This window comes from Hyperolius riggenbachi, chromosome 8 (genome assembly GCF_040937935.1).
Source record: "Hyperolius riggenbachi isolate aHypRig1 chromosome 8, aHypRig1.pri, whole genome shotgun sequence".
Classification (NCBI taxonomy): Eukaryota; Metazoa; Chordata; class Amphibia; order Anura; family Hyperoliidae; genus Hyperolius; species Hyperolius riggenbachi.
In genome coordinates, this window is record NC_090653.1 from 83,178,529 (window position 1) to 83,206,496 (window position 27,968).

Sequence of the window (27,968 nt, forward strand, 5' to 3'; positions counted from 1 at the left end):
CTGCTCTAATCTAAATAACACTCAGGCAGTGTGCATAGAGGGGCCTGGAAGGGGGAGTTCATAGCAGAACCACAACACTGAAGAACTTGGCAGCCTTCCAGACACAGACCTGACAAGTCTGACAAGAGAGAGATAAGTTGATTTATAACAGAGACTGTGATAGTACAAAGTGCTGCAGTAAGCCAGAACACATTAGAATAGCTTTTGGAACTTGTAGGATGATAAAAAACAGGATGCAATTTTTGTTACGGAGTCTCTTTAACCACTTGCCGACCGCCCACAGCCCATGGGCGGCGGCAAAGTGGATGTCTTAAGGACCGCAATACGCCTTAGGGCGTTGCGTCCTTTTCCTATGCCGGGGGAGCGATCGCGTCATTGATGACGCGCGCTTCCCCCGGCAACTGGCTCCGTCCACCCGCCGTAACATCCCGCCGGCCATACGGAAGCGCCGGCGGGATGTTAACCCCGCGATCGCCACTACAAAGTGTATAATACACTTTGTAATGTATACAAAGTGTATTATACAGGCTGCCTCCTGCCCTGGTGGTCCCAGTGTCCGAGGGACCACCAGGGCAGGCTGCAGCCACCCTAGTCTGCACCCAAACACACTGATCTGCCCCCCCCCGCCCACTGATCGCCCACAGCACCCCTCAGACCACCCCCTGCCCACCCCCCAGACCCCTGTTTGCACCCAATCACCCCCCTAATAACCCATCAATCACTCCCTGTCACTATCTGTCAACGCTATTTTTTTTTATCCCCCTCCTGCCCCCTGCCCCCTCCTGATCACCCCCCCACCCCTCAGCTTCTCCCCAGGACCCCCCCCAGACCCCCCCCCCCCGTGTACTGTATGCATCTATCCCCCCTGATAACCTGTCAATCACCTGTCAATCACCCATCAATCACCCCCTGTCACTGCCACCCATCAATCAGCCCCTAACCTGCCCTTTGCGGGCAATCTGATCACCCACCCACACCAATAGATCGCTCGCAGATCCGATATCAGATCACCTCCCAAATCCATTGTTTACATCTATTCTCTCCTCTAAACACCCACTAATTACCCATCAATCACCCATCAATCACCCATCAATCACCCCCTATCACCACCTGTCACTTTTACCTATCAGATCAGACCCTAATCTGCCCCTTGCGGGCACCCAATCACCCGCCAACACGCTCAGATTGCCCTCTGACCCCCCCCTTATCAATTCGCCAGTGCATTAATTACATCTGTTCTTCCCTGTAATAACCCACTGATCACCTGTCAATCACCTATCACCCCCCTGTCACCCCCTGTCACTGCCACCCATCAATCAGCCCCTAACCTGCCCCTTGCGGGCAATCTGATCACTCACCCACACCAATAGATCGCCCGCAGATCCGACATCAGATCACCTCCCAAATCCATTGTTTACATCTATTCTCTCCTCTAAACACCCACTAATCACCCATCAATCACCCCCTATCACCACCTGTCACTGTTACCTATCAGATCAGACCCTAATCTGCCCCTTGCGGGCACCCAATCACCCGCCAACACGCTCAGATTGCCCTCAGACCCCCCCCCCCCTCCTTATCAATTCGCCAGTGCATTAATTACATCTGTTCTTCCCTGTAATAACCCACTGATCACCTGTCAATCACCTGCCAATCACCTATCACCCATCATTCACCCCCTGTCACCCCCTGTCACTGCCACCCATCAATCAGCCCCTAACCTGCCCCTTGCGGGCAATCTGATCACCCACCCACACCAATAGATCGCCCGCAGATCCGACATCAGATCACCTCCCAAATCCATTGTTTACATCTATTCTCTCCTCTAAACACCCACTAATTACCCATCAATCACCCCCTATCACCACCTGTCACTTTTACCTATCAGATCAGACCCTAATCTGCCCCTTGCGGGCACCCAATCACCCGCCAACACGCTCAGATTGCCCTCTGACCCCCCCTTATCAATTCACCAGTGCATTAATTACATCTGTTCTCCCCTGTAATAACCCACTGATCACCTGTCAATCACCTGCCAATCACCTATCACCCATCAATCAGCCCCTGTCACTGCCACCCATCAATCAGCCCCTGTCATTGCCACCCATCAATCACCCCCTGTCACTGCCACCCATCAATCAGTCCCTAACCTGCCCCTTGCGGGCAATCTGATCACCCACCCACACCATCCGATCGCCTGCAGACCCGCAGTCAGATCACCTCCCAAGTGCATTGCATCTATTCTCTCCTCTAAACACCCACTAATTACCCATCAATCACCCCCTGTCACTGCTACCCATCAGATTAGACCCCCATCTGCCCCTAGGGCACCCAATCACCCGCCCACACCCTCAGACCCCAGCCCTGATCACCTCGCCATTGCATTACTTGCATCTATTCCCCCCACTAATCACACCTTGAGACACCCATCAATCACCTCCTGTCACTACCTGTCACCCCCTAGCACACCTACCCATCAGATCAGGCCCTAATTTGCCCCGTGTGGGCTCCTGATCACTCGGCCAAACCCTCAGATCCCCCTCAGACCCCCTTCCGATCACCTCCCCAGTGCATTGAGTGCATCTATTTTCCCCTCTAATCACCCCCTGAGACACCCATCAATCACCTCCTGTCACCCCCCCTAGCACTCCTATCCATCAGATCAGGCCCAATACAACCTGTCATCTAAAAGGCCACCCTGCTTATGACCGGTTCCACAAAATTCGGCCCCTCATAGACCACCTGTCATCAAAATTTGCAGATGCTTATACCCCTGAACAGTCATTTTGAGACATTTGGTTTCCAGACTCCTCACGGTTTTGGGCCCGTAAAATGCCAGGGCGGTATAGGAACCCCACAAGTGACCCCATTTTAGAAAAAAGACACCCCAAGGTATTCTGTTAGGTGTATGACGAGTTCATAGAATATTTTATTTTTTGTCAAAAGTTAGCGGAAATTGATTTTTATTGGGTTTTTTTTCACAAAGTGTCATTTTTCACTAACTTGTGACTAAAAGTAAAATCTTCTATGACCTCGCCATACACCTAATGGAATACCTTGGGGTGTCTTCTTTCTAAAATGGGGTCACTTGTGGGGTTCCTATACTGCCCTGGCATTTTAGGGGCCCTAAACCGTGAGGAGTAGTCTGGAAATCAAATTCCGCAAAATGACCTGTGAAATCCTAAAGGTACTCATTGGACTTTGGGCCCTTTAGCGCAGTTAAGGTGCAAAAAAGTGCCACACATGTGGTATCGCCGTACTCGGGAGAAGTAGTATAATGTGTTTTGTGGTGTATTTTTACACATACCCATGCTGGGTGGGAGAAATACCTCTGTAAATGACAATCTTTTGATTTTTTTTTACACACAATTGTCCATTTACAGAGTTATTTCTCCCACCCAGCATGGGTATGTGTAAAAATACACCCCAAAACACATTGTACTACTTCTCCCGAGTACGGCGATACCACGTGTGGCACTTTTTTGCACCCTAACTGTGCTAAAGGGCCCAAAGTCCAATGAGTACCTTTAGGATTTCACAGGTCATTTTGCGGAATTTGATTTCCAGACTACTCCTCACGGTTTAGGGCCCCTAAAATGCCAGGGCAGTATAGGAACCCCACAAATGACCCCATTTTAGAAAGAAGACACCCCAAGGTATTCCGTTAGGAGTATGGTAAGTTCATAGAAGATTTTATTTTTTGTCAAAAGTTAGCGGAAAATTGATTTTTATAGTTTTTTTCACAAAGTGTCATTTTCCACTAACTTGTGACAAAAAATAAAATCTTCTATGAACTCACCATACTCCTAACAGAATACCTTGGGGTGTCTTCTTTCTAAAATGGGGTCATTTGTGGGGTTCCTATACTGCCCTGGCATTTTAGGGGCCCTAAACCGTGAGGAGTAGTCTGGAAATCAAATTCCGCAAAATGACCTGTGAAATCCTAAAGGTACTCATTGGACTTTGGGCCCTTTAGCGCAGTTAGGGTGCAAAAAAGTGCCATACATGTGGTATCGCCGTACTCGGGAGAAGTAGTATAATGTGTTTTGTGGTGTATTTTTACACATACCCATGCTGGGTGGGAGAAATAACTCTGTAAATGGACAATTGTGTGTAAAAAAAAAATGAAAACATTGTCATTTACAGAGATATTTCTCCCACCCAGCATGGGTATGTGTAAAAATACACCCCAAAACACATTATAGTACTTCTACTGAGTATGGCAATACCACATGTGTGGCACTTTTTTGCAGCCTAACTGCGCTAAGGGGTCCAAAGTCCAATGAGCACCTTTAGGCTTTACAGGGGTGCTTACAATTTAGCACCCCCCAAAATGTTAGGACAGTAAACACACCCCACAAATGACCCCATTTTGGAAAGTAGACACTTCAAGGTATTCAGAGAGGGGCATGGTGAGTCCGTGGCAGATTTCATTTTTTTTTGTCGCAAGTTAGCAGAAATGGAAACTTTTTTTTTTTTTTTTCTTTTTTTTTGTCACAAAGTGTCATTTTCCGCTTACTTGTGACAAAAAATAATATCTTCTATGAACTCACTATGCCTCTCAGTGAATACTTTGGGATGTCTTCTTTCCAAAATGGGGTCATTTGGGGGGTATTTATACTATCCTGGAATTCTAGCCCCTCATGAAACATGACAGGGGGTCAGAAAAGTCATAGATGCTTGAAAATGGGAAAATTCACTTTTTGCACCATAGTTTGTAAACGCTATAACTTTTACCCAAACCAATAAATATACACTGAATGGGTTTTTTTTTTTTAATCAAAAACATGTTTGTCCACATTTTTCGCGCTGCATGTATACAGAAATTTTACTTTATTTGAAAAATGTCAGCACAGAAAGTTAAAAAAATCATTTTTTTGCCAAAATTCATGTCTTTTTTGCTGAATATAATAAAAAGTAAAAATCGCAGGAGCAATCAAATAGCACCAAAAGAAAGCTTTATTAGTGACAAGAAAAGGAGCCAAAATTCATTTAGGTGGTAGGTTGTATGAGCGAGCAATAAACCGTGAAAGCTGCAGTGGTCTGAATGGAAAAAAAGTGCCTGGTCCTTAAGGGGTAGAAAGACTGTGGTCCTCAAGTGGTTAAAGAGAAACGCCAACCAAGAATTGAACTTTATCCCAATCAGTAGCTGATACCCCCTTTTACATGAGAAATCTATTGCTTTTCACAAACAGACCATCAGGGGGCGCTGTATGACTGATATTGTGGTAAAACCCCTCCCACAAGAAACTCTTGAGTACATACTCCTGGCAGTTTCTGGTCTGTGAACTTTGTTGCATTGTGGGAAATAGCTGTTTACAGCTGTTTCCAACTGCCAAAAAAACATGCAGCAGCTACATCACCTGCCAACAGTAAAAATGTCACCATGTGATAAATGTCAGACTGTAAATCAGGGATTTAAAAGATTTTACAATAGGCAAACACTGACTAAATCATTTATACATAATTATTATAAAATGAAGCACTTTTTTATTACATTATTTTCACTGGAGTTCCTCTTTAAGTGAGCAACTGTGGTTTCCGATGATGCATCACTCCTGAATATACAAATCATCTCTTTATACCCCTGAAAGCCAGGCTCACACCCAGAACTGCTGGTGTATAGGAACACAGAATTGCAGAGCACCATAGCTGTTCTCAGGCCCTTTAACCACCTTAGCGGTATGGACGAGCTCAGCTCGTCCATTACCGCCAGAGGGTGCCGCTCAGGCCCTGCTGGGCCGATTTTGCTAAAATAAAAAGCAGCACACGCAGCCGGCACTATGCCAGCCGCGTGTGCTACCTGATCGCCGCCGCAGCGCGGCGTTCCGCCGCATGCAGCGGCGAAAGAGGGTCCCCCCAGCCGCCCGAGCCCTGCGCAGCTGGATCGGAGGCAGCTGACGTCAGGACGTCGGCTGACGTCCATGACGTCACTCCGCTCAGCCATACAAGGAAGGCTGCTCATTGCAGCCTTCCTTGTTACTTCTGATTGCCGGAGGCGATCAGAAGAACGCATTCGGAGCGCCCTCTAGTGGGCTTTCATGCAGCCAACTTTTAGTTGGCTGCATGAAATAGTTTTTTTTTATTTAAAAAAAACCCCTCCCGCAGCCGCCCTGGCGATCTCAATAGAACGCCAGGGTGGTTAAAGTCAATGGGAATCGATATAAAAAAAAAAGCCAGATACTTACCTAAGATGAGGGAAGGCTCTGGGTCCTATAGAGCCTTGCTGCTCCTCTCTCGGTCCCTGTTCCAGCACTGGCTCCCTGCTAGTAGTATTCAACCAATTTGGTCAAATACTGCTCTCTCTGCCGCCGAAGGAGGCTTTGGAGGTCTTCGGGAGACCAAATGCGCTCCCAAAGACACACGTGAGCGCCCTCTCTCACACGTGCACAGTATGGAGCCGCCTGTCTTCGGGAGCACTGGCCCCCGAAGACTTCTGAAGTCCCCTGTGGTGGGGGATTCAATTGAGGGAGCCAGCATTTAACGAAGGGAACCGGGAGAGTAACGGGAAGGTTCTATAGGACCCAGCGCCTTAGGTAAGTCCTGTATCTATTTAATATTTTTTTTTTTTTTTTTATATGATTCCCATTGACTTTAGTGAGTGTAAAACCCCCAAAAAGTAAGATATTCACCTATGCAGAGGGAAGGCTCTAGATCCGATAGAGCCTCACCTGTCTTCTCTTGCTCCCCTTGTTTCAGCATTGTCAGCCCTGTGTGTTCTGTGTACTCGACCAATTGGTCGAATAGCTGTCTATGAGCCATTGTGAGGCTTCCGAAGCACTTGTGTCCTTGAGTGCTTCCGAAGATGAGCGCCTCTTTACTGTGCATGCGTGAGCGCTCTTATGCAGGCACTGGCGCATGCGCAGTATGGAGCAAGCCATCTTTAAAAGCACTCAGGGACACAAGTGCTTCCAAAGCCACCTGAAGCAGCAAATTAAATGGGAGTGACCGCGCCGGAACGAGGGGTACAAGAGAGGGCAGGAAAGGCTCTAGGATCCAGAGCCTTCCCTGTCCATAGGTAAGTATCTGACTTTTGGGGGGCATTTACACTCACTTTAGTGCACCTGAAGTAAGGGGGATATTGAAGCTGGCTGCCATATTTATTTCCGTTTAAATAATACCAGTTGCCTGGCAGAACCTGCTGATGTCTTTGGCTGCAGTAGTGTCCCGAGTCACACACACATGAAACAAGCATATTGCTAATCCTGTCAGACTTCAGTAAGAAACACCTGATTTGCATGCTTGTTCGGAGTCTAGGAGTATTGGAAACAGGGCCCTAACCCTTTTCTTCTTTACATAAAAAAGAAAATAAAAAAAAAATGTTTAAAGTTCTTTTGGGTTCTATGGCAGCTTTAATTCGACATGACTGCTCATTAGAAAGGGAAAATCCGGTTGCTGTGGTGAGACTTGGCTTTTGTCAGCTGTCTTTATGTGCAAAGTCCATTGTGCATGTCAGTCCTTTCCTGCTCATCAGACCTGTGTCTTTGTTCTGTCAGATCTGCACTAGGCCGAAACTGTTCACAGTGCTGCCTGGTTTCTGTTTACAGTCAGTGCACAAAGCTATTTCTGTGCCTGTGGAAGTCTGGACCTTTATGATGCAATATAAATACCTAGACAAATCCTTGCCAACAGTATGTATTATCTTCTGTAAAGCTATATGCTCAAAATGAGTCCTCTAGTTTACTTCTAGCTGTAGGTTAGGGGTAGGGAACCTTGGCTCTCCAGCTTTTAAGGAACTACAAGTCCCACAATGCATTGCAGGAGTCTGACAGCCACAGTGATGATTAATAAAGGCAAATGCATGCTGGGATTTGTAGTTTTATCACAGCTGGAGAGCCAAGGTTCCCTACCCCTGCTGTAGGTGGTCACTCACACCATGAAGCTTACAGTTCCTGACTTTCTGTCCTCTGTGCAGAGCAGCAAAGGCAAGTATTCTGGGTGAGGTAGTGGATCCGGACCCTACTGGCTGAACTTGCTTCTCCCTTAGGCTGGTTTCACACTGCAAACTGCACAAAACTGGCCTTTGGGGGATACCACGTTACTACACGTTATTCCATGTTCATTGAGGAGATGGAGGGCTTACAATATCCGGTAACTACAGCCTCTGCCAATATGCTTCCCTTTCCCTCCAGTGTTTTGCATGGCGAGAGTGGCAATACTTGTAGGCGGAATGGTGATGTTGTGAATAGCGTACATGTGTGCCTGTACAAAGACCACTGCAAAAATAATTGGCTTTACAGGTGTCGTCATACATCATGTGTTTAAGTGTGTGCGGATCTACTGTGCATATAATGTGTGTGTGTGTGTGTGCGCCTTTCTTTTCGTTACTAAAAACCTTTCTTTTTACCTGCTCTGACATGCTCCAAAGGAGTGTGCCGATAACAGCAGATTTTTTTTTTATACTGTTCCACATTAAATCATTGATTCGGGTGATCACCTAATCTTTCCTTCTCCTCGTATGAACTTTTACACTCCAGATGCCTCTGTCAATCACTGCTTCTTTCAGCTGTTGCATAGGCATGTTCATAGCTTCACATACGCAGTCTATTCTTCTTGGCCTTTGCCGTCTTCTTCTTTTACCCTCAATTTTTCCAAGCATCAAGGATTTCTCTAAACAATTCGGTCTTCTCATTATGTGACCAAAATAATTTTTATAGTAGCATAGACCCTTCATGTGAACTCTCTGGCATTGTTTTTTTTAACCACATGATGAGTACCTCATCTATATATCTAGCTCTTTGCCGAGGGGTGGTGTGTGGGTAGGGAAGGGGAGGGGGGGGGGGCGGATCTATTCCTGGAAAGAATTGGGGGATAACTGGTGAATCAGAAAGAGGTGTGATGATTTAGAGATGTAACAGAGGCTGGCATGGAATGGTTGTCATACTAATCTAGACATTGGCCTCAATTCACTAAGCTTAACTCCTGTCTTTAATAACTCTTCTGAGCTGTTTTACAGTTATCACAATTATATCACCATGGTGATAACTGTAAAACAGCTCAGAAGAGTTATTAAAGACAGGAGTTAAGCTTAGTGAATTGAGGCCATTGTTATCTTCTGTATTTAAAGTTACTATGTAACCTGTTCACACAAGATGCAAGTCCAAAGGACACATTTTTTTTTCTTCCCTTTTTGTACGGATGTGAGTCATGGTATCGTCATATGTTTGTAATGGGTCATGTGACCTTTAGACTTTTTCTCCATAGCATCAAATGAGACTTGTTTTATTTTTATTATGCCTTCATATATAGCACCGACATTTTGCAGCAACACCTTCCAGAGTCCATTGAACAATTCAGGTCACTAACAGTCCCTAAGAGGAGCTCATAATCTGATGCCCTGCAATAGCCATGTCTGATAACCTTATGATGATCCAATATTTGGGGAAGCAAGATGCTAGTTTATTTTTAGGATGAAAGAGGAAAGCAGTGTGCTTGGGAAAAGCAAAGGCTAACCCAGAGAGATGTACATATCTCCATGCAGTTTAGTGTCCTGACAGAGAACTACCGTAAACATGGGACTCCAGCTCTGCAAGGGCAATGCGAGGCAGTTAATCGCTGTGCTGCATAGAACATGTTTACCTATCACATCTTTCTGAATCTAGCATAGTTTGATTGTAATTGACTATGATATTGTTGTAATCAGATGCTGCAGGTGTTTGAGAAGCTCTGCTGACTGGTGCGATGGGCTCTTTCTGACACAGAGCTTTCATAGCCCCATGGAAAGCAGGCAGGAAAATACTTCACCCACCTCTAGATCTACCTGGATGAGGTTTAGCATCTCATAGGGCTGAGGACCTAATCCCAGTGAGGTGATGCTTATGACTTCAGCAAACAGGCACAACAAGGTCGGGAAACAAACATACTTGGGCATTATTAATTTATGCACATGTTGGCTACATGCACCTAGAGCTGCGCTGTGCACAGAAAGTGTCTGTATTGTGCGTTGTGGCCTAAAGCCTTGTGCAGAATTTAGCCGGGTGAAGCGATCATTGTGATTGTTTCAGGTGACAGCTTGTCAGCAGCCCTGCAAGAGTTTATATACATTCCACTGATCTAAATGGCTCCTCTTATAGGGAGGGAAAAGCAGGAGGCTTCCCGCAGTGCAAAAGAATAAAGCAGTCAGCTGAAAAAATTCTGCTGCAGCTGATTGCTTGTTGCCTGCGTTGTGCTGGACACAGATGACTAGGAGGGACAGTGCAGACATGAAAGCTGAGTAGTTCAAATGTATTCTGCATGTGCCTTAAGTCCTATGTACTATGTAAGCTATACGTGTAGCTCTGATCAATTCCCTTTATATTTTTATGGTTTATTCCTTTACTTGCATTGTTCTCTCGATTAACGTACCAGACAAATGTCATGCAACCTATAGAAAATGAGAAGGAAAACTGCTCACACAGGAGTCAGGGAAATTTCCCCAGTGGGGACACGCATTAGAGTACGTACAAATCAGACTGAGGTTCCACCCTGGCCTGTCAAACCAAGAAGAAAAAATAAAATACTGCCCTGCTTGCAGAAGCTTACAAACACATTGCCTGAACCTGGGAAACTTTCTGTGCACGTTTCACCAACTATTCTTGTATCGCCAGGGGCTGACTGAGTGCCAGTTCACATTTCCTCAGACCCCTCACCATCCCCTGTATTTCCCTCCACAGACTGATTATTCTTGTATCGCCAGGGCTGACTGAGTGCCAGTTCACATTTCCTCAGACCCCTCACCATCCCCTGTATTTCCCTCCACAGACTGATTATTCTTGTATCGCCAGGGCTGACTGAGTGCCAGTTCACATTTCCCCAGACCCCTCACCCTCCACAGACTGATTAGGTTAATTAGAGGCTATCTCTCCTGACATCTAACGGGTTCCTTAGTGGTTTAGTAAGTGGCTGTACATTGTGTGGACATTCCTCAGAATGTTGGATGCCTTTCATGAAAATGCAGTAATATTAATGGCAACTACAAGCAATACAACATTAGACATGAAGATACCTGTATGTAGCTGTTCCCAGACTTGCAGATGCTTATGTTACCAGCAGAGGGCGTATAGCTGTGTTGTATTGTCTTCTGTGAATACTTTACACTGAGCTGGGCTCTATGCGGTACAGCTTCATGAATAAATTGGGTTCTACAACTGTGATGGTGCTGGGAGCTAAAATCAGCACTGCAGTGTAGTAGATGTGATGGTGCCTTCTCAGCAGCATTACACAAACATGACTGAAAGTTTGTCAAAAGACCTAATTTATCCCCCAGCTCTTCTCTCCAGTCCATATGACCAGGGCCCATCTTCTGCAGTAGTGCAAAGGCTGGTCAGTGATGCCTGCAGAAGTGCAGCTGTGCCCAGTAGAGGGCGTGGCTTGACTTCCACAACAGGAAATCCAGCCATGTTTGGCAGCCCACTAGGACTCGAAGAGCCCTGCTAGTGTCAATAGGGAGTGTTGTAGAATACTCAAGCAGCATGGGCGTAGCAATCACCCCTGCGACTGCTGCCATCGCATGGGGGCCCAGAGGCTTTGAGGGACCCTCCGCCTCCCTCTCTCCAACCTCAAGTGCAGCTAATTAGCAAAGCAACCTCCCCATTCACAAAAATAGTTTGCAGGAGGGTGTGTAATTTTTTCCTGCATCTAGACGCTGCTGCACAGCAGCACACTCTGCTGTCATTCGCTGGCTCCCAATCCCGTGGGGTTCTGGGACAAAGGGGACTCCACCCCATGCTATCCTTTTTGCAGGGGGCCCTATTATGTCTAGTTACGTCCCTGGCAAGCTGCTAAGTGTGACCCAAACCTTTTAGGAATGTATAGGGGACTAGAAGAGACTGGAAATCCCTCTCACTAAAAAGCAGCGCTCCGTGTAGTTTGCCTTCTTAAAACAGAAGGTATTTGTGATAATTCAGATTTAAAGGACAACTGAAGTGACGTGTGACAAGATGAGCTAGACATGTCTATGTACAGGGCCAAGCACACAGATAACTAGGCTGTGTTCCTTTTTTATTTCTCTGCCTGAAAGAGTTTAAAATCAGGTATGCAAGTGACAGTTTCTATCTGGGTCGGGACCGGGCCGGACTGTAGCGTAATCCTCACTGATAGGGAATTACAGCCACAAAACACTTTCCTAGCAGAAAACAGCTTCCAAGAGCAGGAAAGAGATAAAAACAGTCAATAGTTCATAGATATTAGCTCTGGCATGCTTCAATGAACGCGCCATTGAGAAGAGGCCATGAAATCTTAAGCCCCATCTACACGATACAATTCTTTGTACGATTCGATTACGATTCTATTAACGATCCGATTAAATCCAACATGTCCGATCGGGATTTGATTTGATTCAATTCAATTTGCCATTGTTTTGCAATGGCAAATCGAATTGAATCGAATCCCGATCGGACATGTCTGATAATCGGATCGTAAATAGAATCGTAATCGAATCGTATAAAGAATCGTATCGTGTAGATTGGGCTTAGAAAAGTAGATTAAAATTTTAAATAAAACTGTGTGATAACTAAAAAAGCCATTTTTTAAAGGAGGATAGATGCAATTGTTTGCTTAGTTTTTTTCACCTCGGATGTCCTTTAAAGTGAGCGACTGTGCTCTCCCACAATGCACCACTACTGAATATGCAAATGATCTCTTTATGCCCCTGAAGCCAGGCTTACATCGAGAACTGCTGGTGTATGGCAAGCCTATAGCTTATTCATTTTACAGAGCAACATCAACCCAACATGCAGACTGCCTGTTTTGAACTGTTGATCCTCAGCAGGGCCGGAGCTACCATAGGAAAAAATGGGCAATTGCCCCAGGGCCCCAGAGCCTGTAGGGGCCCGCACAGTGTCCCTTCCCCATCTAAACTGTTGCTCCCCAGGGACTCTGCAGAGTCTGTTAAGTTGTGAGGTGATTGGGGGAGGGTCAGCAGCTAGCTCTTGGGCCCAGGAGGAAAATTTGGCTGCAACAAAGGGCTTCTAATGACACTTTTTGGTCGGGGGGGGGGGGGTGTCTGTTGGGGGGCCCCCAGGCTAACTTTGCCCTAGGGCCCGATTGTTACTTGAACCGGCCCTGCTCATCAGTGCATGGCAGGGAGTGCTGCTAGGACTGCATAGTATGCAGCATTACTACCACACTGCGATACAATGACCTGTTACAGGACTGCTTTCACCAATTATAGCTGGAGAAAAGAATCCGCTTTCTATTGCTCATGCATAGTTACCAGATTCTCACTGATGATTTCCTGCTGTGAGATGCAAAGGGGAAAACAAACATTTAATTGACCATTATGAGAAACAACTTGCACATGTGAATATATTGTCTAAGGGCTCCCATACATTGCTCAATATTGTGTCCTGATTCGATAATTGGAAATTGGAAGACAATCACTGCTGCAAAATGGCTTCCCAATTGAACTTTTGATCGATTTTTGGCCAAAATGGCTCAAATGAATCGATTAGGAATCTCTGTTGCAAAGGCTTGATCGGATGCGCAACGGTAATGGCATTCAATATTGCAACAATTGATGGATCCCCAGCCAGTGTCATGGCCCATACTCACGGGCTGCAATTGTCGCCGCAACCATGTGGCACGCGCGTGTTGCGGCGACAGGTCACCTGTGAGTATGAGGCGCGCACCCCGAACCGTTGCTCATCGCTGCTGTTGCCAGGCGATTGGCGGCGGTCAATCACATGGCGACAGTTGCCACCGCAACTTCGCCGCAACTGTCGCTAGTCCGTGTGTGTATGCGGACTAGCGACAGCAACCAATAGACAATCCACGGCGCTTCCGGCGAGGGGGAGGAACATCGGCGACAGCTTCCATCTCTGCACTAATCCCAGTTCCGCGTGTGTACGCGGAGGGACCTGGGGACGAGCTGTCGCCGGCCTGTCGCGCACACGCTCCTGTGTGCTAGCGACAGGCCACAAAAGTAGCCCGTGGGTATGGGCCATTACAGTAGGAAGAGGTGGGGGAGCTTCAATTCATACCAGTCACATCCTCTGCTCTGTATGTAGCTGGGAGTGGAAGGCTTTTAATGCATAATGTGCTTTCTAGCAGCTTGTAGCATCTGCACCCAAGTTTCAGGGTCAGTGTAAACATGCTGAAAACCCTGTTAAAGCAAACCTAAAGTCCATAAGGCAGAGCCTTCATATAGAACAATGGTCTGCTTGTTAACTGACAAAAGTTATTTTTTTAGTTTTCAGACCAAAACTCCGAGTAGTGATTGATGCTGCTAACCAGACTGGCTTGAAAAAACAGAAACCATCAGTCAAATCATCTCTGTGCTGCCTGATGACTCTGGTGAGTAGCCCTGTCATAACTGAGTAGAGAAGAGAATGCAGTAATGTGATGTGAACTTACAGTATTGCCCCGTTACATTTGAAATAGCAAAACGCAAGTGATTTTACCCCGACTAGCGCAGTAAAAATCACTGAACACTTCCGCAATTCAGAGTGATCGCGATCAGCGCTTTACTAAGCACTGTACCGCAATCGCAGCAAAAATGCTGCTTGTAATGCGTTTTGCAATTGGCGCTAATGGCAAAACGCCCGCGATCGGTGCCAATCGTGGCAGTAAGAACACTGCCATAGGTTAGAATAACACTAGCACTTTAGAAAGCACTAGCGCTTTGGCGGTTAGTGTGAATGGGCCCTATTGCTGTATCCTTCTGACAGTATTTGTGCTCCTAGCTATTATGGGACACACACTTATAACTACTGTATGACAGGCTAAATACGAAGGATCTGAACTTTGACCCTAGTCCTATTCTTTATCAGCAAACATTTTAATTAGAGAACATTAACAAATATTACTGTAATATGTACGAAAAGAGGCGCCAAGCAGAGCAAAACAATGTTCTAAAAATAATAAAAAGAGGGAAGTCGAGGTGGACTTACAAAAAACAGGCAGTATAGGAGCCTGATGAAGCGGGACTGTTGACCGCGAAACGCGTTGCGATTTTATGGAGCTGTGAATAAGTTGTATATTTTTTACTCTGCATTTGAGTATATGTCCACTACCAGAGGGAGGTAAGTCCACCTCGACTTCCCTCTTTTTATCATTTTTAGAACATTGTTTTACTCTGCTTGGCGCCTCTGTTCGTACATATTACAGCACTATTAAGTCCACCCCTGGTGGAGGGGTTCTTTCCCCATTTTCCTATCTACAGAGAGCGACTTTTATACCTGAGTGGGGTCAGGTACTAATACTCCCCACCTGCCTGTCAAGTGGCTGCCTGATGGTAACCCACCTTTGTGAGTATAAGAACCTTTGACATTATTTTATATATTGAGCTTACCAGACAATATTGCACTATTGGGCTCTCGGTGTCCTCTGTTTTGTTTTTACAAATTAACAAATATTGAAAATATAGGACTCATTATATTAGGTTGTATACGGCTCACACATCCATCCATGTCTGGGATCCTTGTATGACTGTTTCTGTTATAGGCCACATAAACATGCTATTCATCAGCAAATGGCTTGATTTGTTGATGCAGAACAGCAGCAGGTGCTGCTGCTTGTGCTGAAAGCTTTATATTAAATGTGCAGTAGATGGCACTGCAGTGATTGCCATCATCTGTCAGTCTGTAATTTTCTTCTACTGCTGTATATTTGTACTCTACCAGTTCCTGTACCACTCTGTGTTTTGTTAATGTACTTTATTTATACCATTTTATATATTTTGTGTTTATATGATGTCACTGGATGCGTCCACAAACTGCAGATTCTAAAATATTGCTCTTTTATTTGATTCTTCATTCTTATGACCAATGTGTCAAAGAAATGTGCTAGCTTTTAGCACTCTTCTTTTTTTTCTATTTTTACTAATCCTTTGGTAACTGTGCAGCCCCTGGAGAATAGCAGTATATTTGCTGGCAGCATCCTTGCTTGTCTTCTGCAGTAGGAGAACAGAGGCGCCAGCAGAATAAAAGTGGATAAAACCTTTAAAATTTGCTTGGAGGAAGTGGTGGACTTACCTCCATAAAGCAGACACGAAAGACTGTCTGAAAAGTAGCAATCACATTTATTATATGGTACCCCAAAAGTGCAACGCGTTTCGCAGGCCGAGCCCGCTTCATCAGGCAATAAAGTGGGGACAAAACAGAATTCCAGCAGTAGCAGGTGTAGCGCCTTGCTTGTCTTCTATGTGTCATACCGCTGCATTGTTCTTATTGCCTTAGGCGGCACATTGTTATTTTGATGATGTTCTGTTGTGTTTTCCACATCGCTCCCTAGTGCATTGTGTTTCTTATGTTCCATTTTCATTATTAGAAAGCCTGTAATTTTATAACTAAAAAGTGTTTAAGCAGAATTTGAAGCACATTATTCATTGCAAAGTAAGGATTTTTCAGTAAAGTATAACTGTGTTTGTAAAATGCAGTTATTAAAAATGCTCCTATTACTTGGAGCTCTCTCGTGCTCCTCTGCAAGCACTGGGGTCTTTATAGTCCGAAGAACCAGATCTTCCTTTGTTTGCGCCACTCTTTCCAGGCCACTGGATTTACTTTGCATCCCACTGTTAGCAGCTGGATGTGTGTAGCACAGAGCGTTTTGCTGGCATATCCATTGTAAGTCTGTGGATAGTTAGTGGGGAATGGACATGGCATGAGGACAGTTGGGTTCCTAGACAGCGTTTAGGTTGGAGAGGAGCTTGGCAATCTGCTCAGAAGAGGCGATTCTGAACAACTTCATGCAAGTTGACAATCCTCAACTTCATTCCTCTCAAAGTTGAGGAGCCTTGTAAGATGAGCTATAGCTTTGTTACGGTGTGCCCCAGATACCTGTTGCCTGGGGGGGAGGTGTCAGGGGGCTTTAAAGTGAAATTTCATTAACGCTGAGTATGTAGAATCTGTGCACAAAACCTGCCCTACCTGTATCTTGGAGCTTCACAGGTATACACCAAGATGTCCCCTTTGGTCCTCCAACGACCTTCGCCTAACTGTCGCACGCATTTCCCACTCCCATGTGTGCCTGCAGGATTTCTTGAGAGCCGTCCCAATCCTGTGGAACTTCCTTCCCCTATCCATCAGACATGCCACCCCCTTTAACACATTCAAGCAAGCCCTCAAAACCCACCTCTTTAAAATGGCCTACCCACCCCTTACCACACAGTAACTCTCCACTGAATATTTATTCTACAGCTCTACCTAGTGTGTCTACCTCCCTCTTAGATTATAAGCCTTTGTCAGGGTCCTTTCTTCCCTAGTGTATTCTACATGTGTGCTCTTTTCCTATGACTGCCTCTTATTAGTATTATGGGTCCTACCTAATCAGCCCAAAACCATGTGTTTGCCTTATATAGCTTTGTCCTATGTTGTATAACCTTGTTAAGGTGGCCATACACTGGTCGATTTGCCATCAGATTTGACCAAAAGATAGATCCCTCTCTGATCAAATCTGATCAGAGAGGGATCGTATGGCCACCTTACTGCAAACAGATTGTGAATCGATTTCAGCCTGAAGCGGATCACAATCTGTGGAGCTGCCGCTGCTGCCGGCCCAACCCATCCGTATACTTTACCTGTTCCGGCCGGCGCGAGTCCCCTGGTCCGCGCTGTCTTCTTCTCCGCCTGGTCCCGGCATCTTCTCCGCATCGGCTCCCAGCTGGCATCTTCTCCCATCACCTTCCGCATCACGCATCCGGGTATAACTTTGTCACTCTAGTGACAACGGAAGTTCAAATAGAGTGCCCTCTATTTGTACTTCCGATGTCACTGCAGTGACACAGGAAGTTATGCCGGATGCCGTGATGCGGAAAAGATGGGAGCCGGGAGGTGACAGCGGGGACTCGCGCCGGCGGAGCAGGTAATGTATCTCCGCTGTATTGCGCTGGGCATTCGAACGCCGCTATCGACGCACTCCCGACCCGCCGGGGATCGAGAAAAATCTTCCGCACGGATGGATCGACTGGAACGATGGATTTCGGACGGAAATCCATCGTTCTGTCAGCGGTGTGTGCGGCGATTTCACGGCCGTTTCGATCACTGTGATCGAAATGGCCGTATTTCGGCGGCAAAATCGTTAGGTGTATGGGCCCCTTTACCTCTGTCATCCTTTATATCGGTGTATGTATTAATTGTCCAGTGATGCGTAATATGTTGGCGCTTAATAAACAATAATAATCCTAAGACAAAACAAAATAGAAGTAAAGGTTCAGAAGTATGCTTTGATCAATGGCAAATATCCCTCTATTTGTTTGCCTTGGTTTGTGTGTGTGTGTATGCAATATACAGCAGTACCACTGGTTTCCTATAGAGCAGGCTTCCACTGGAAGTTTTTCTGTAATTCCCACCCATGCTGATGCAAATTTACATCCAAATCTTAATAGCCATGCCAACATACAATTCCAATGTTTTTCCTAAGGGCAGGTTCCACTGGTACAGCACACATGCTGATGCGAATTTGCATCCAGATCCCTATAGCCGGGTTTGGGGGATTGGATGCCTTGTGCAGAAAACAGCTGCAGGGAGCACTTCCCTCCCGCATGCGATTCGGGTGCAGCCTATTGATTTCAGTAGACTGCGTTTCTGCATCTGAAATCACATTTGGCAAACTGCTGCAGTTCGGCTGCAGTGGGAAGGGGTTCTAATATAAATTGTCAGATGTGAGTTTCAACTCTTATCGTGAAGTCCAGATGTTGAAAATGGGCAACAAGGGTTTCAACCCCTGCAGCTAATTGCTCTAAAGGTGTTCACACAACATACACTTTTTAAAAATGTTTTCTATTCAAGGATTATAATCAATTTTTCTGATTGATAGTAGCAATTTAAAAATCTGACTAAAGTACCACACAGGTGTTAAAATTTTCCCCAGTTATAAAAAAAAATATTAATCGTGAGAAAATGGCTAGAGTGTATATATTAAGAAATTGACAATCTTCCACACACAATTCAATTTTCATGAAAATTGATCAGAAAAATCTGCCTCTCCTGATCGACGTTTGGTGCCCATATATGGTACAATTCTTTCTTATTGAGGTACCATACACAAACGAATAGGAAACTAATAACAAACGAATAAGAAGTAAAAGTTGTGTTTTCTTATACAACCTACCGTACACTATACAATTTCACAAACAATCACCCAAATTTTTCAAACATGTCCAATCAGATTTTTATTGAAATAAAAACCCAGAATAATTGTTTGTTTTGCTTGACCAACAAAAAAAAGACTTATAGATTTTCACTCTGTTTGATCGTTTTAATTGTACCGTGTGTGGACACCATTATATTGAAGAAAAAGGGAAAATCTGATCAGATTTCTTGCTTGAATATACAAAGCTTTTGATTTTTCTGGACAACCAATTTTTTTTATCGAATTGCTGTAAAATCAGATTATTTTACTGCATACATTTCTCATACATCCCAAAGCTGCATTGTTTTACAGTTTGAGCTTACATTTAGTTTTGAAAAAAAATAAATAAACCATAGCTGGTTATAGACTAAGGTGGAAAGATACTGATTAATAGAATGTAACTAAATAAAAACTTGTGCAGCACTGCCGTATGTATATCGGATATTTTCCCCAAACTGAAAGCTCACTTTTGAAGGTAAGTATGTATGACAGAGGAGACTCGCGCTCTGAAAGCTTGCATTGTTAGTCTTCCTCAAGTTAGTCACTAAGGTGAAGTGCTTACGATAATTTGCCTTTTCTCCCTTAATTTTCTGCCAGCTAACGCAGTACAATACAATTATCTCCGGCTCGGAGTTTCATACGCTTACTCAATAGCTGCAATTTTTGGAGTATTACATTTCTTCTGCAAATGGATCTGAGTAAATGAGATTCATGAATTCATATCCTCTAAGCTAAGCAAACTAAAATGGTCTTTTCAGGAGAATTAATAGTTTACCTAATCCTGGACAGCTGGATTTCTTTCTCCCATCCAGATCTTTGAAATGTACTATTCCAAAGTATAGAAATTAGAACACCAGTCCTATGTAGCATACTGTATAAGTATAGATGCTAGTCCCAAGAGCTTGCGGTTTAATTAGAAGTACCCTGCTGACTAAACTTAGTCTTATATTGCAAAGGGAAGTGCTTTCAGACTGAAGTAGACCAGCCCTTTTGATTTATAGTGTTGTAAGTTGTATCACCACAAGAACCTATTAGGGAGTTTAAAGAATGACTCCACTATCTATTTTCTAACTGAAATGCATTAAGTAGTCACTATGTCTGTGAACTGTGTCCACCTTGCCAATCCGACGTAGTGTGTGCCTAGCCTAACTACTTTCCCAGCCATACTAGGGGTAAAGGCGATGGACTTGGACTAGGTTAGGTTTTTGTCCAGTTGCTGTTGCTTTCTTGAGATAGAGCAGCACCAGGCTCCTTGTCAGATGCCATCCCTCCTTCATAGTTATGACTATGAATACTTATCCAAGCTAAGTGTCCATGTTTTGTAGCTTAGTAGTGACTAGCTGCAATACTCTGTGGGCTGCCTGTCTGCATGTTTGGTAACCCTTGCTTGTTTGTATCAGGGTTTACATATAAATATGTCTTTGTCCAGGTCGATGTTTCTTTGCTTCTGCAGACTCTTTCATCACTAGGGATCAAGGGCCTAACACATTTTTGGATTTGCTCTTAACTTTCTGGATGTTCTTTCACAGTGTCCTACTCCAATACAAGCCCATCTCCATGCCCACTGGTAGTTCCCCAAGGTTCCATTCTTGGGCCTCTTCTCCATCTACATTCATAGAATGGGACACCTAAAACCCTTTTTTGGTTTTCCAGTATCTCCTCTATGCTAATGACACCTAAATCTATTTCTCATCTCCTGACCTCACTACACTATTCACTCTAGTCCTTAACTGTTTATCTGCTATTTCTACATCCATATCATCTTGTTACATCAAACTCAATATGCATAAAGCTGTGATTGTGATATTCCCATCACCTCTTTCTGCTGCTCCTACCTGTAGTTACCATAAGTGACTAAAACAAGCCAGTAACCTCAACTTCTAATGCCCACTGCCTGGTAGTAACCTTTTACTCTTGAGCTCTCATTTTAGCCACATATTACCTCATTGACTACCTCCTGCTACTTCCATCTCAAAGATATTCCAAATTCATCCCTTCCTTGTTTCCTGTTTCTTTTTGTACTGTAACACATCAGCAATACAAGCACATGTTCAGTTGGAAAACCACACATGGATGTTGTATGTATTTTGTACTTGTGTTGATGCCTTGATTGTACCATATGTTAAACTACTTGTATATATTAAAGGGACCCTGAGCAGAGGTAAAATAAGCAAATCTGGACTTACATTGGGCTTCCTCCAGCCCCCTGTAGCCCACGAGGTCCCTTGGGGTCCTCTGGCTGCCCACCGTGGTCCTGCTGGCGGCTCCATAAAACTTGTGATTTTGGCTGAAGTCGCGCATGTGCGACTTGTCCGGGCACATCATTGCGTCTGTTGCCGTAAGGGTCCTATGCATGTGTGGTTCAGTGTTTCGAGTACCTCGCGTACGCAGGATCCTTACGGCGACGGTGCGATGACTCGCCGGGTGCCTGGACGGGCTGTGCATGTGCGACTTCAGCCAGGTTTACATAGCTGCCAATGGGACCAAGGGACACCGAGGGACCTCACAGGCTACAGGGGGGGTGGAGGAAGCCCTAAGTAAGTCCAGATTGGCTTTCAGCTCCCCCCCCCCCCCCTCCTGTTCAGGGTCCCCGTTAAACACACACCTGTCTATTTTGTATTCTGTACAGTGCTATGGAAGATGATGGTGCTATATAAATAAAAATATAATAAAATATGATGAGAAATCTGCTCAAAACAGCTTAAATTCTAATATGATTTCTGCCCTTTTAGTCTAATGTAATAAGGAAAGTCCATTACAGAAGAACTCCGAGCCTAATTAAATATTTCCTGCCAATTAAGCTTACAATCTAATATGACATGGGGAAGATGCTCATAAGATGTCCCAGTATACAGCTTGTTGCTTGTTAGGATGTACATTCCTGCATAGTAGAGGATACATTAGGTGTTTATACTGTGAATCTGCAAACAGAATGAATGGAAGATATTGTAACGATGCTAACAGAATAAGGGAAGTCTCCTCTGATGAGCCTGGCATCTGCTTATGTCAGTAGCAGGCCTGCTGAGCAGAACTGGCGGTATGATAGAGCACACAGCGCCAGTCTGGACTCACTGTCTTCTAAGATGAGAGAAGACAGCTCATACACCATATAATGTAATAAGACAGGACCTATGCTGTAGGCAAAGTTCATCAAAACTTGGATGCTGAAGTACAGCCTACACCCATATAGCTTAGCTTTCAGCTCACGTTTTCGCAGTGCTCACACCACAGTTATGGTGAGGTGGGCCACTGGGGAACAGAAGTGTTGGTCAGAAGTCCGCCAGGAGCACTTTGTGCTTTCATTCTATTTTGACTTTTGACATACCACAGCAAGACGTGAACTAAGTGTGAAGAATATAAATTACACCTCTTTTCTTTTCCATCCAAACACATGGTCTGAGGCAATAAATGTGCTCATTCAGTTTTCAGTGTCACTTCAATACTGCTGATGACTAAATGTATCTCAGCTTGCAAACTCTCTACAGTCTCCCATCTCCCCAGTTGTCTTTCGGCTATTTCTTCATTTATATCAGCCTGTTTCCACAAACGTGATATGAGTAAAGGTCCGTACATATGCCTGACTAAGGCGGCCGATAACAGCTGCATCAGCGGGTGCCGAACCCCAACCTGCGAGCATTCCGCCCCGCAGAACACCGTATCCCCGTGATAGCCGTTTGCATAGCCTGCGCACTGACATCTTATGCAGTGGGTTTCACATCAATTATTGTACTCAGACAAGCTCATAAAGTAGCCATACATCTAACGATGATGGGCAGATTCGACCAAGAGACAAATCTCTCTGATCAAATCTTATTAGAGAGAGACCTGTCAGCTGCCAATACACCACAGGCCGATTCCCAGTCCATTTCAGCATGACATCTCTCTAGAATAGGCCGCATCTGCCGCCTCACAGCTGCCCTCCTAGTGTATAAATGTACCCACCTGTGTGTGCATTTCAATTTCGGCCCGAAATTGGTTGCATAATCGATGGGACATGCACTTGGCGTCACCGATTTTTCATCCGGTTTGATAATAATTATTGAATCGAATGGTGGATCGGCCACCAAATCAATTGATGTATGGCCACCTATAGTCTAATGTCCTTATCATAATATAAGGCCAGATTTTGGAAATAAGTCAGTTAACTTGCCAGTATGTTTTTGGAATGTGCGAGGAAACCGAAGTTTCTGTAGGAGACCCACACAAACATGGGTAGAGTATACAAAATTAAAAAACAAGTGTCAGCGCCAAGGCAGAAGGCGACCGCAGCCGAGAAGGACAATGTCCAAAAGTCCACACAAGCAATGAATATATAAAGTCAGCGCAGGTCTATAGTAATACAGCTTTCATCATTTTTTGGTATACAGGATCTTCAAACAAAAGGGTAAAGAAGCAAAATGTTGAATTGACTATTCTGGCAACTTGAGAAAGGCCACTTTAGGCCGAAACAGCAGGCTGTCGCTGCCCTGTCAATTTTTTTTAATGCAATAAAGATTTAAAGGATACCTGAACTGACATTTGACATGATGAGATAGACATGTGTATGTACAGTTCCTAGCACACAAATAACTATGCTGTTTCTTTTTTCTTTCTTTCTCTGCCTGAAAGAGTTAAATATTAGGTATGTAAGTGGCTGACTCAGTCCTGACTCAAACAGGAAGTGACTACAGTGTGACCCTCACTGATAAGAAATTCTCCTTTTTATCTCTTTCTTGCTTTCAGAAGCCATTTTCTGCTAGGAAAGTGTTTTATTGTTTGAATTTCTTATCAGTGAGGGTCACACTGTACTCACTTCCAGTCTGAGTCACGACTGAGTCAGCCACTTACATACCTGATATTTAACTCTTTCAGGCAGAGAAAGAAAAAAAAGGAACACAGCATAGTTATTTGTGTGCCAGGCACTGTACATACACATGTCTATCTCATCATGTCAAATGTCAGTTCGGGTATCCTTTAAAGAGCTTATAAATACAACTCCTTTTTGTGGTGCCGATCCTTCCAGGAATTGTAGAGTATACAAAAGGCAGTGTCCAAGCCTAGGGACCTGCAAGACAAGGGTACTATCCTATGTCCCTGTGCCGCTAGAGCAAAGGACTGCTTTACTTCTAAACCTCAGCCCTGCAATGTCTGTGCGGACAGCTGGAGCGTGTCTGATCTGCTTTAGCCCTACAAATGATTAAGTATATCAGCTGCCCGCCTCAAGTTCAGATAATGTGATTTATGGGGAAAGTAATCCTTCGGTCTCTTGTATATGTTATGAATTTATTCCTCTCTGTTATGTTTTATAGATGAGACACGTCTAAAGATCACTTTAAGTTTCTGTGAGACCCATCCCATTATCATGTATGATTCATCACTGGCTTTATCCCAGTGTAGCATTATTTTATTAAAGAATCCCAGTCTAGTTCATGGTTTATTGATGAGCCCTTTCTCCATGTAACCTCTGTTTATGCCTATTATGTTATGCCTAATACACACAATGAGATTTTCTTGCAGATTTCTTGCTAGATCAATTATTTCCAGCATGTCCGATCTGAGTTACGCTCAATTTTCCATAGAAGGGAACAGGAAATCAGACTGGACATGCTGGAAATAATCGATCTGGCAAGAAGTCTGGTTGAACTCGATGAACGTATGTCTTTTTTCAACCCAAATAACTACGGTATGTAACTATGTAAGTCTGCCAGAAAATCTCATCGTGTATATTAGGCATTAGAGACCCCTCTGTACTCTGTCCACTAATATCTCCTTTAAAACATGTGACTGGAAAGTTTGTTCCACCAGAACAAAGGTTCCCTTCCCTGATCACCACAATTGGCCAGTCATCGTGGTTTTGGGTGTCACATGATTTGAAACAACACTGACTGCACTCTGATCATGTGAGCTGCAGGGCCGCCTGGAGAGAAGCGACGGCATGGAAGGCTGTTAAAAGAAAGTTAGAAATAAACGTTCCTGCTGTTTGGGGTGTGTGCTGTAGGAATACTGAATTGTTAGTTTACAATGTACAGGGAGGGAAGGGTTCAAGTTCTATCTCCTCAAAACTTTTTTTGGGCTAGGGTGGGTCAATTGGATTGGGCAAATAAAGTCCAGCCTAAACCTTGCATCAAAATCTCCGCCATGGTTTCCCCATTTTCAGAAGCTGTGCTGGTCATACCTCCTGAAAAACATTCATTCTCTTAAAGTACCGTATAGTCCACTACAAAGCTGCCATGAGCACAGTAGACAAGTGTGCGCATACTAATGAAAGTGAAACAGGCTGCTGCTTAGCAGTTCAGTGCAGTGGTCTGCTGTGCTTACGGCAAATCGATTCTGCTGCTAGCAACTTTTCGTTATGAGATGTTTAAGCAGAAACAATGATTTTTAATTGCTTGGACCTACTTTAGCGTGCTCAGGTTCTGTGGGGGTAAATCCTGGTAGACTGTCAGTTGGGTTTTTTGCTCGGAAATGGGAAGTTTGGACGCCCACGTTAATAGCCGCAATTAATTTACTATAGTAAGAAATAACATGCTAAACAAACTGCAGCTACAAATAGGGGGCACAAAGCTGCGTAAGGTGTTCATCTGCACCCCACCAAAAGTTCCCTGTAACCAGTTCACCACTGAGGGGTTTTCCCCCTTAAGCAAGTTTCACCTTTCAGCGCTCCTCTCTATTCATTCCCCAATAACTTTATCACTACTTATCACAATAAAATGATCTATATCTTATTTTTTTTCACTACCAATTAGGCTTTCTTTGGGTGGTAAATTTTGCTGACAATTATTTTGTTCTAAATGCATTTTAACTGGAATAAGAACATTTTAAAAAATACATTATCTCTCAGTTTTTGGACATTATAGTTTTTAAATAATGCATGCTACCATAATTAAAACGCACATATTTTATTTGTCCCGGTTATTACACTGTTTAAATTGTGTCCCTATCACAATGTATGGCGCCAATATTTTATTTGGAAATAAAGGTGCATTTTTTTCAGTTTTGCGTCCATCACTATTTACAAGCTCATATTTTTTTTAAAAATAACAGTAACATACCCTCTCGACATATATTTTAAAAAAGTTCAGTCCCCAATGTAACTATGTATTCATTTTTTTTAATTAGAAATTTGGCATTTAAAAAAAAAAAACTTAATATGCTAAACAGGAAGTAATGTTTGGATGTATTACTTCCGACATCACAATGACGCAGGATTCTCATTGATGCCAGTGTTCACTGACACAGGGACTTAGATCAATGAATGGGAACTGTGTTCCCATTTATTGATCTCCGGGCTAACGGGCGGCGGCGAGTACATGCATGGGAGCTGGGACCGGTGAGATTCGTATATCTACGTCCCTGGGAGCTAAGATGACGCCTGAATTGAGGAACATGCTGCCAACTGTATTACCATGTGAAAGTTACCAGTTGTCTACCAGACGCTGATCTTTGGCTTTAGAAATATGATTGATGCACCAGCAAAACTTAAAACTTAACACTGTGACCAAGTCCTGGGCCAACTTTAATGTCTAGTGGCCACCTAACTCCTTATAAAGTTCCCTGGTGTCTTATGTGCCCCCCCCCATATAGTTCCCTGGTGTCTTATTCCCCCCCCCCCCCCCCCCCTCAATATCGGCAGCGTTGTTAAATGTAAGCGCTTTCAGTCCTATGGGAGAATAGCACTGTGGAAATGGTATTGTTAAATGTACAATTTGCTGCTTCTCCCTCCCATGACTGGAAATAGTATGCATGGATCCCATGAACTAAAGTTATGAAAACGTTATACATGTTACGTGTTGCTATCTTATGATTGTTAAACGTCTAGCTTCAAACTTTTCTCAGCTCTAAAATTGCCTTTTTCTCTAAAGTGTATAAAGTGAGACTTCAGCTTGAGTGACAAATAGCACCTGTTCCTCCGCTATTAAGATGCTCTGATTGGTCGACTGTCATCATTGATGAGATGAGTAGACACAAGTCTTATGGCCCATACTCACGGGCAACCAAAACTACATGTCGCTAGCACACAAGAGCGTGTGCGCGACAGTTCGGCGACAGCTCGTCGCCACGTCCCTCCGCATACACACTGCGGAAGAGGGACTAGTGGCGCGACGGAAGCTGTCGCCGACGTTCCTCCTCCCCGCCGGAAACTCAGTGCGCCGGCTATGGGGTTGCTGTCGCTAGTCCGCATACACACGCGGACTAGCGACAGTTGCGGCGGCAACTGTCGCTAGGCGACAGCAGCGACGAGCGACGGTTCGGGGTGCGCACCCGTGTTGCGCCTCATACTCACGGGCGACCTGAGTATGGGCCATAAAACCAGTGGTCCTCAAACTAAGCACACACACACACGCACACGCACACGCACACGCACACGCACACGCACACACACACACACACACACACACACACACACACACACACACACACACACACACACACACACACACACACTATTACTTATAGATGCGGTCTGCTGCATCTTTAAATATTGGTGGCCTGCATATTGAATAGCAGTTCTGGCACCACCCTTCCACATGGAAGCCAGAGAGCAATCGTTTCTGGGTTACTGGGTGGAGGGGATGACTTGTAGTAAGCATAATCACATATATTTTGGTCAGTGCAGGAATGTTATGGTTTCTTTGCGACGGCGAAATGCACTGTATATGTTTCTACAGAAATTGTGTGTATGGGTGAGATTGTGCTGCAGGCTTTGGCAGGCCATGGCTCGCATAAGACTTGCTATGTTACGGTCATGATATCTGCACTGTGTTGGTAGCATGATAGCTGCACATGCTGTGTTGGAGGGCATACTAGCTGCATATTCTGTAGTGGAGTGCATACTATCTGCACATGCTGTGTTGGAGAGCATACTACTTGCACATGCTGTGTTGGGGGCATAACATCTGCTCTGGGTAAATGGGAGACATGAGAGCTGCCCATGTGAATAG

At 44.5% G+C, this 27,968-nt stretch overlaps 1 protein-coding gene across 6 annotated transcripts in view; it reads left to right on the plus strand.

The window, feature by feature from the left end:
* Positions 1-27,968, plus strand: part of SIPA1L3 (signal induced proliferation associated 1 like 3) — a 294,691-nt gene that overhangs the window by 167,597 nt on the left and 99,126 nt on the right. For 5 of the 6 annotated variants that reach the window (XM_068250824.1, XM_068250820.1, XM_068250825.1 and 2 more), the window contains one exon: positions 14,168-14,271. The exons of the other annotated variant lie outside the window; for it this stretch is intronic. The gene's annotated coding sequence lies outside the window, so the exon portion shown is untranslated. The remainder of the gene's footprint in view (positions 1-14,167; positions 14,272-27,968) is intronic. 6 annotated transcript variants of the gene reach the window in all.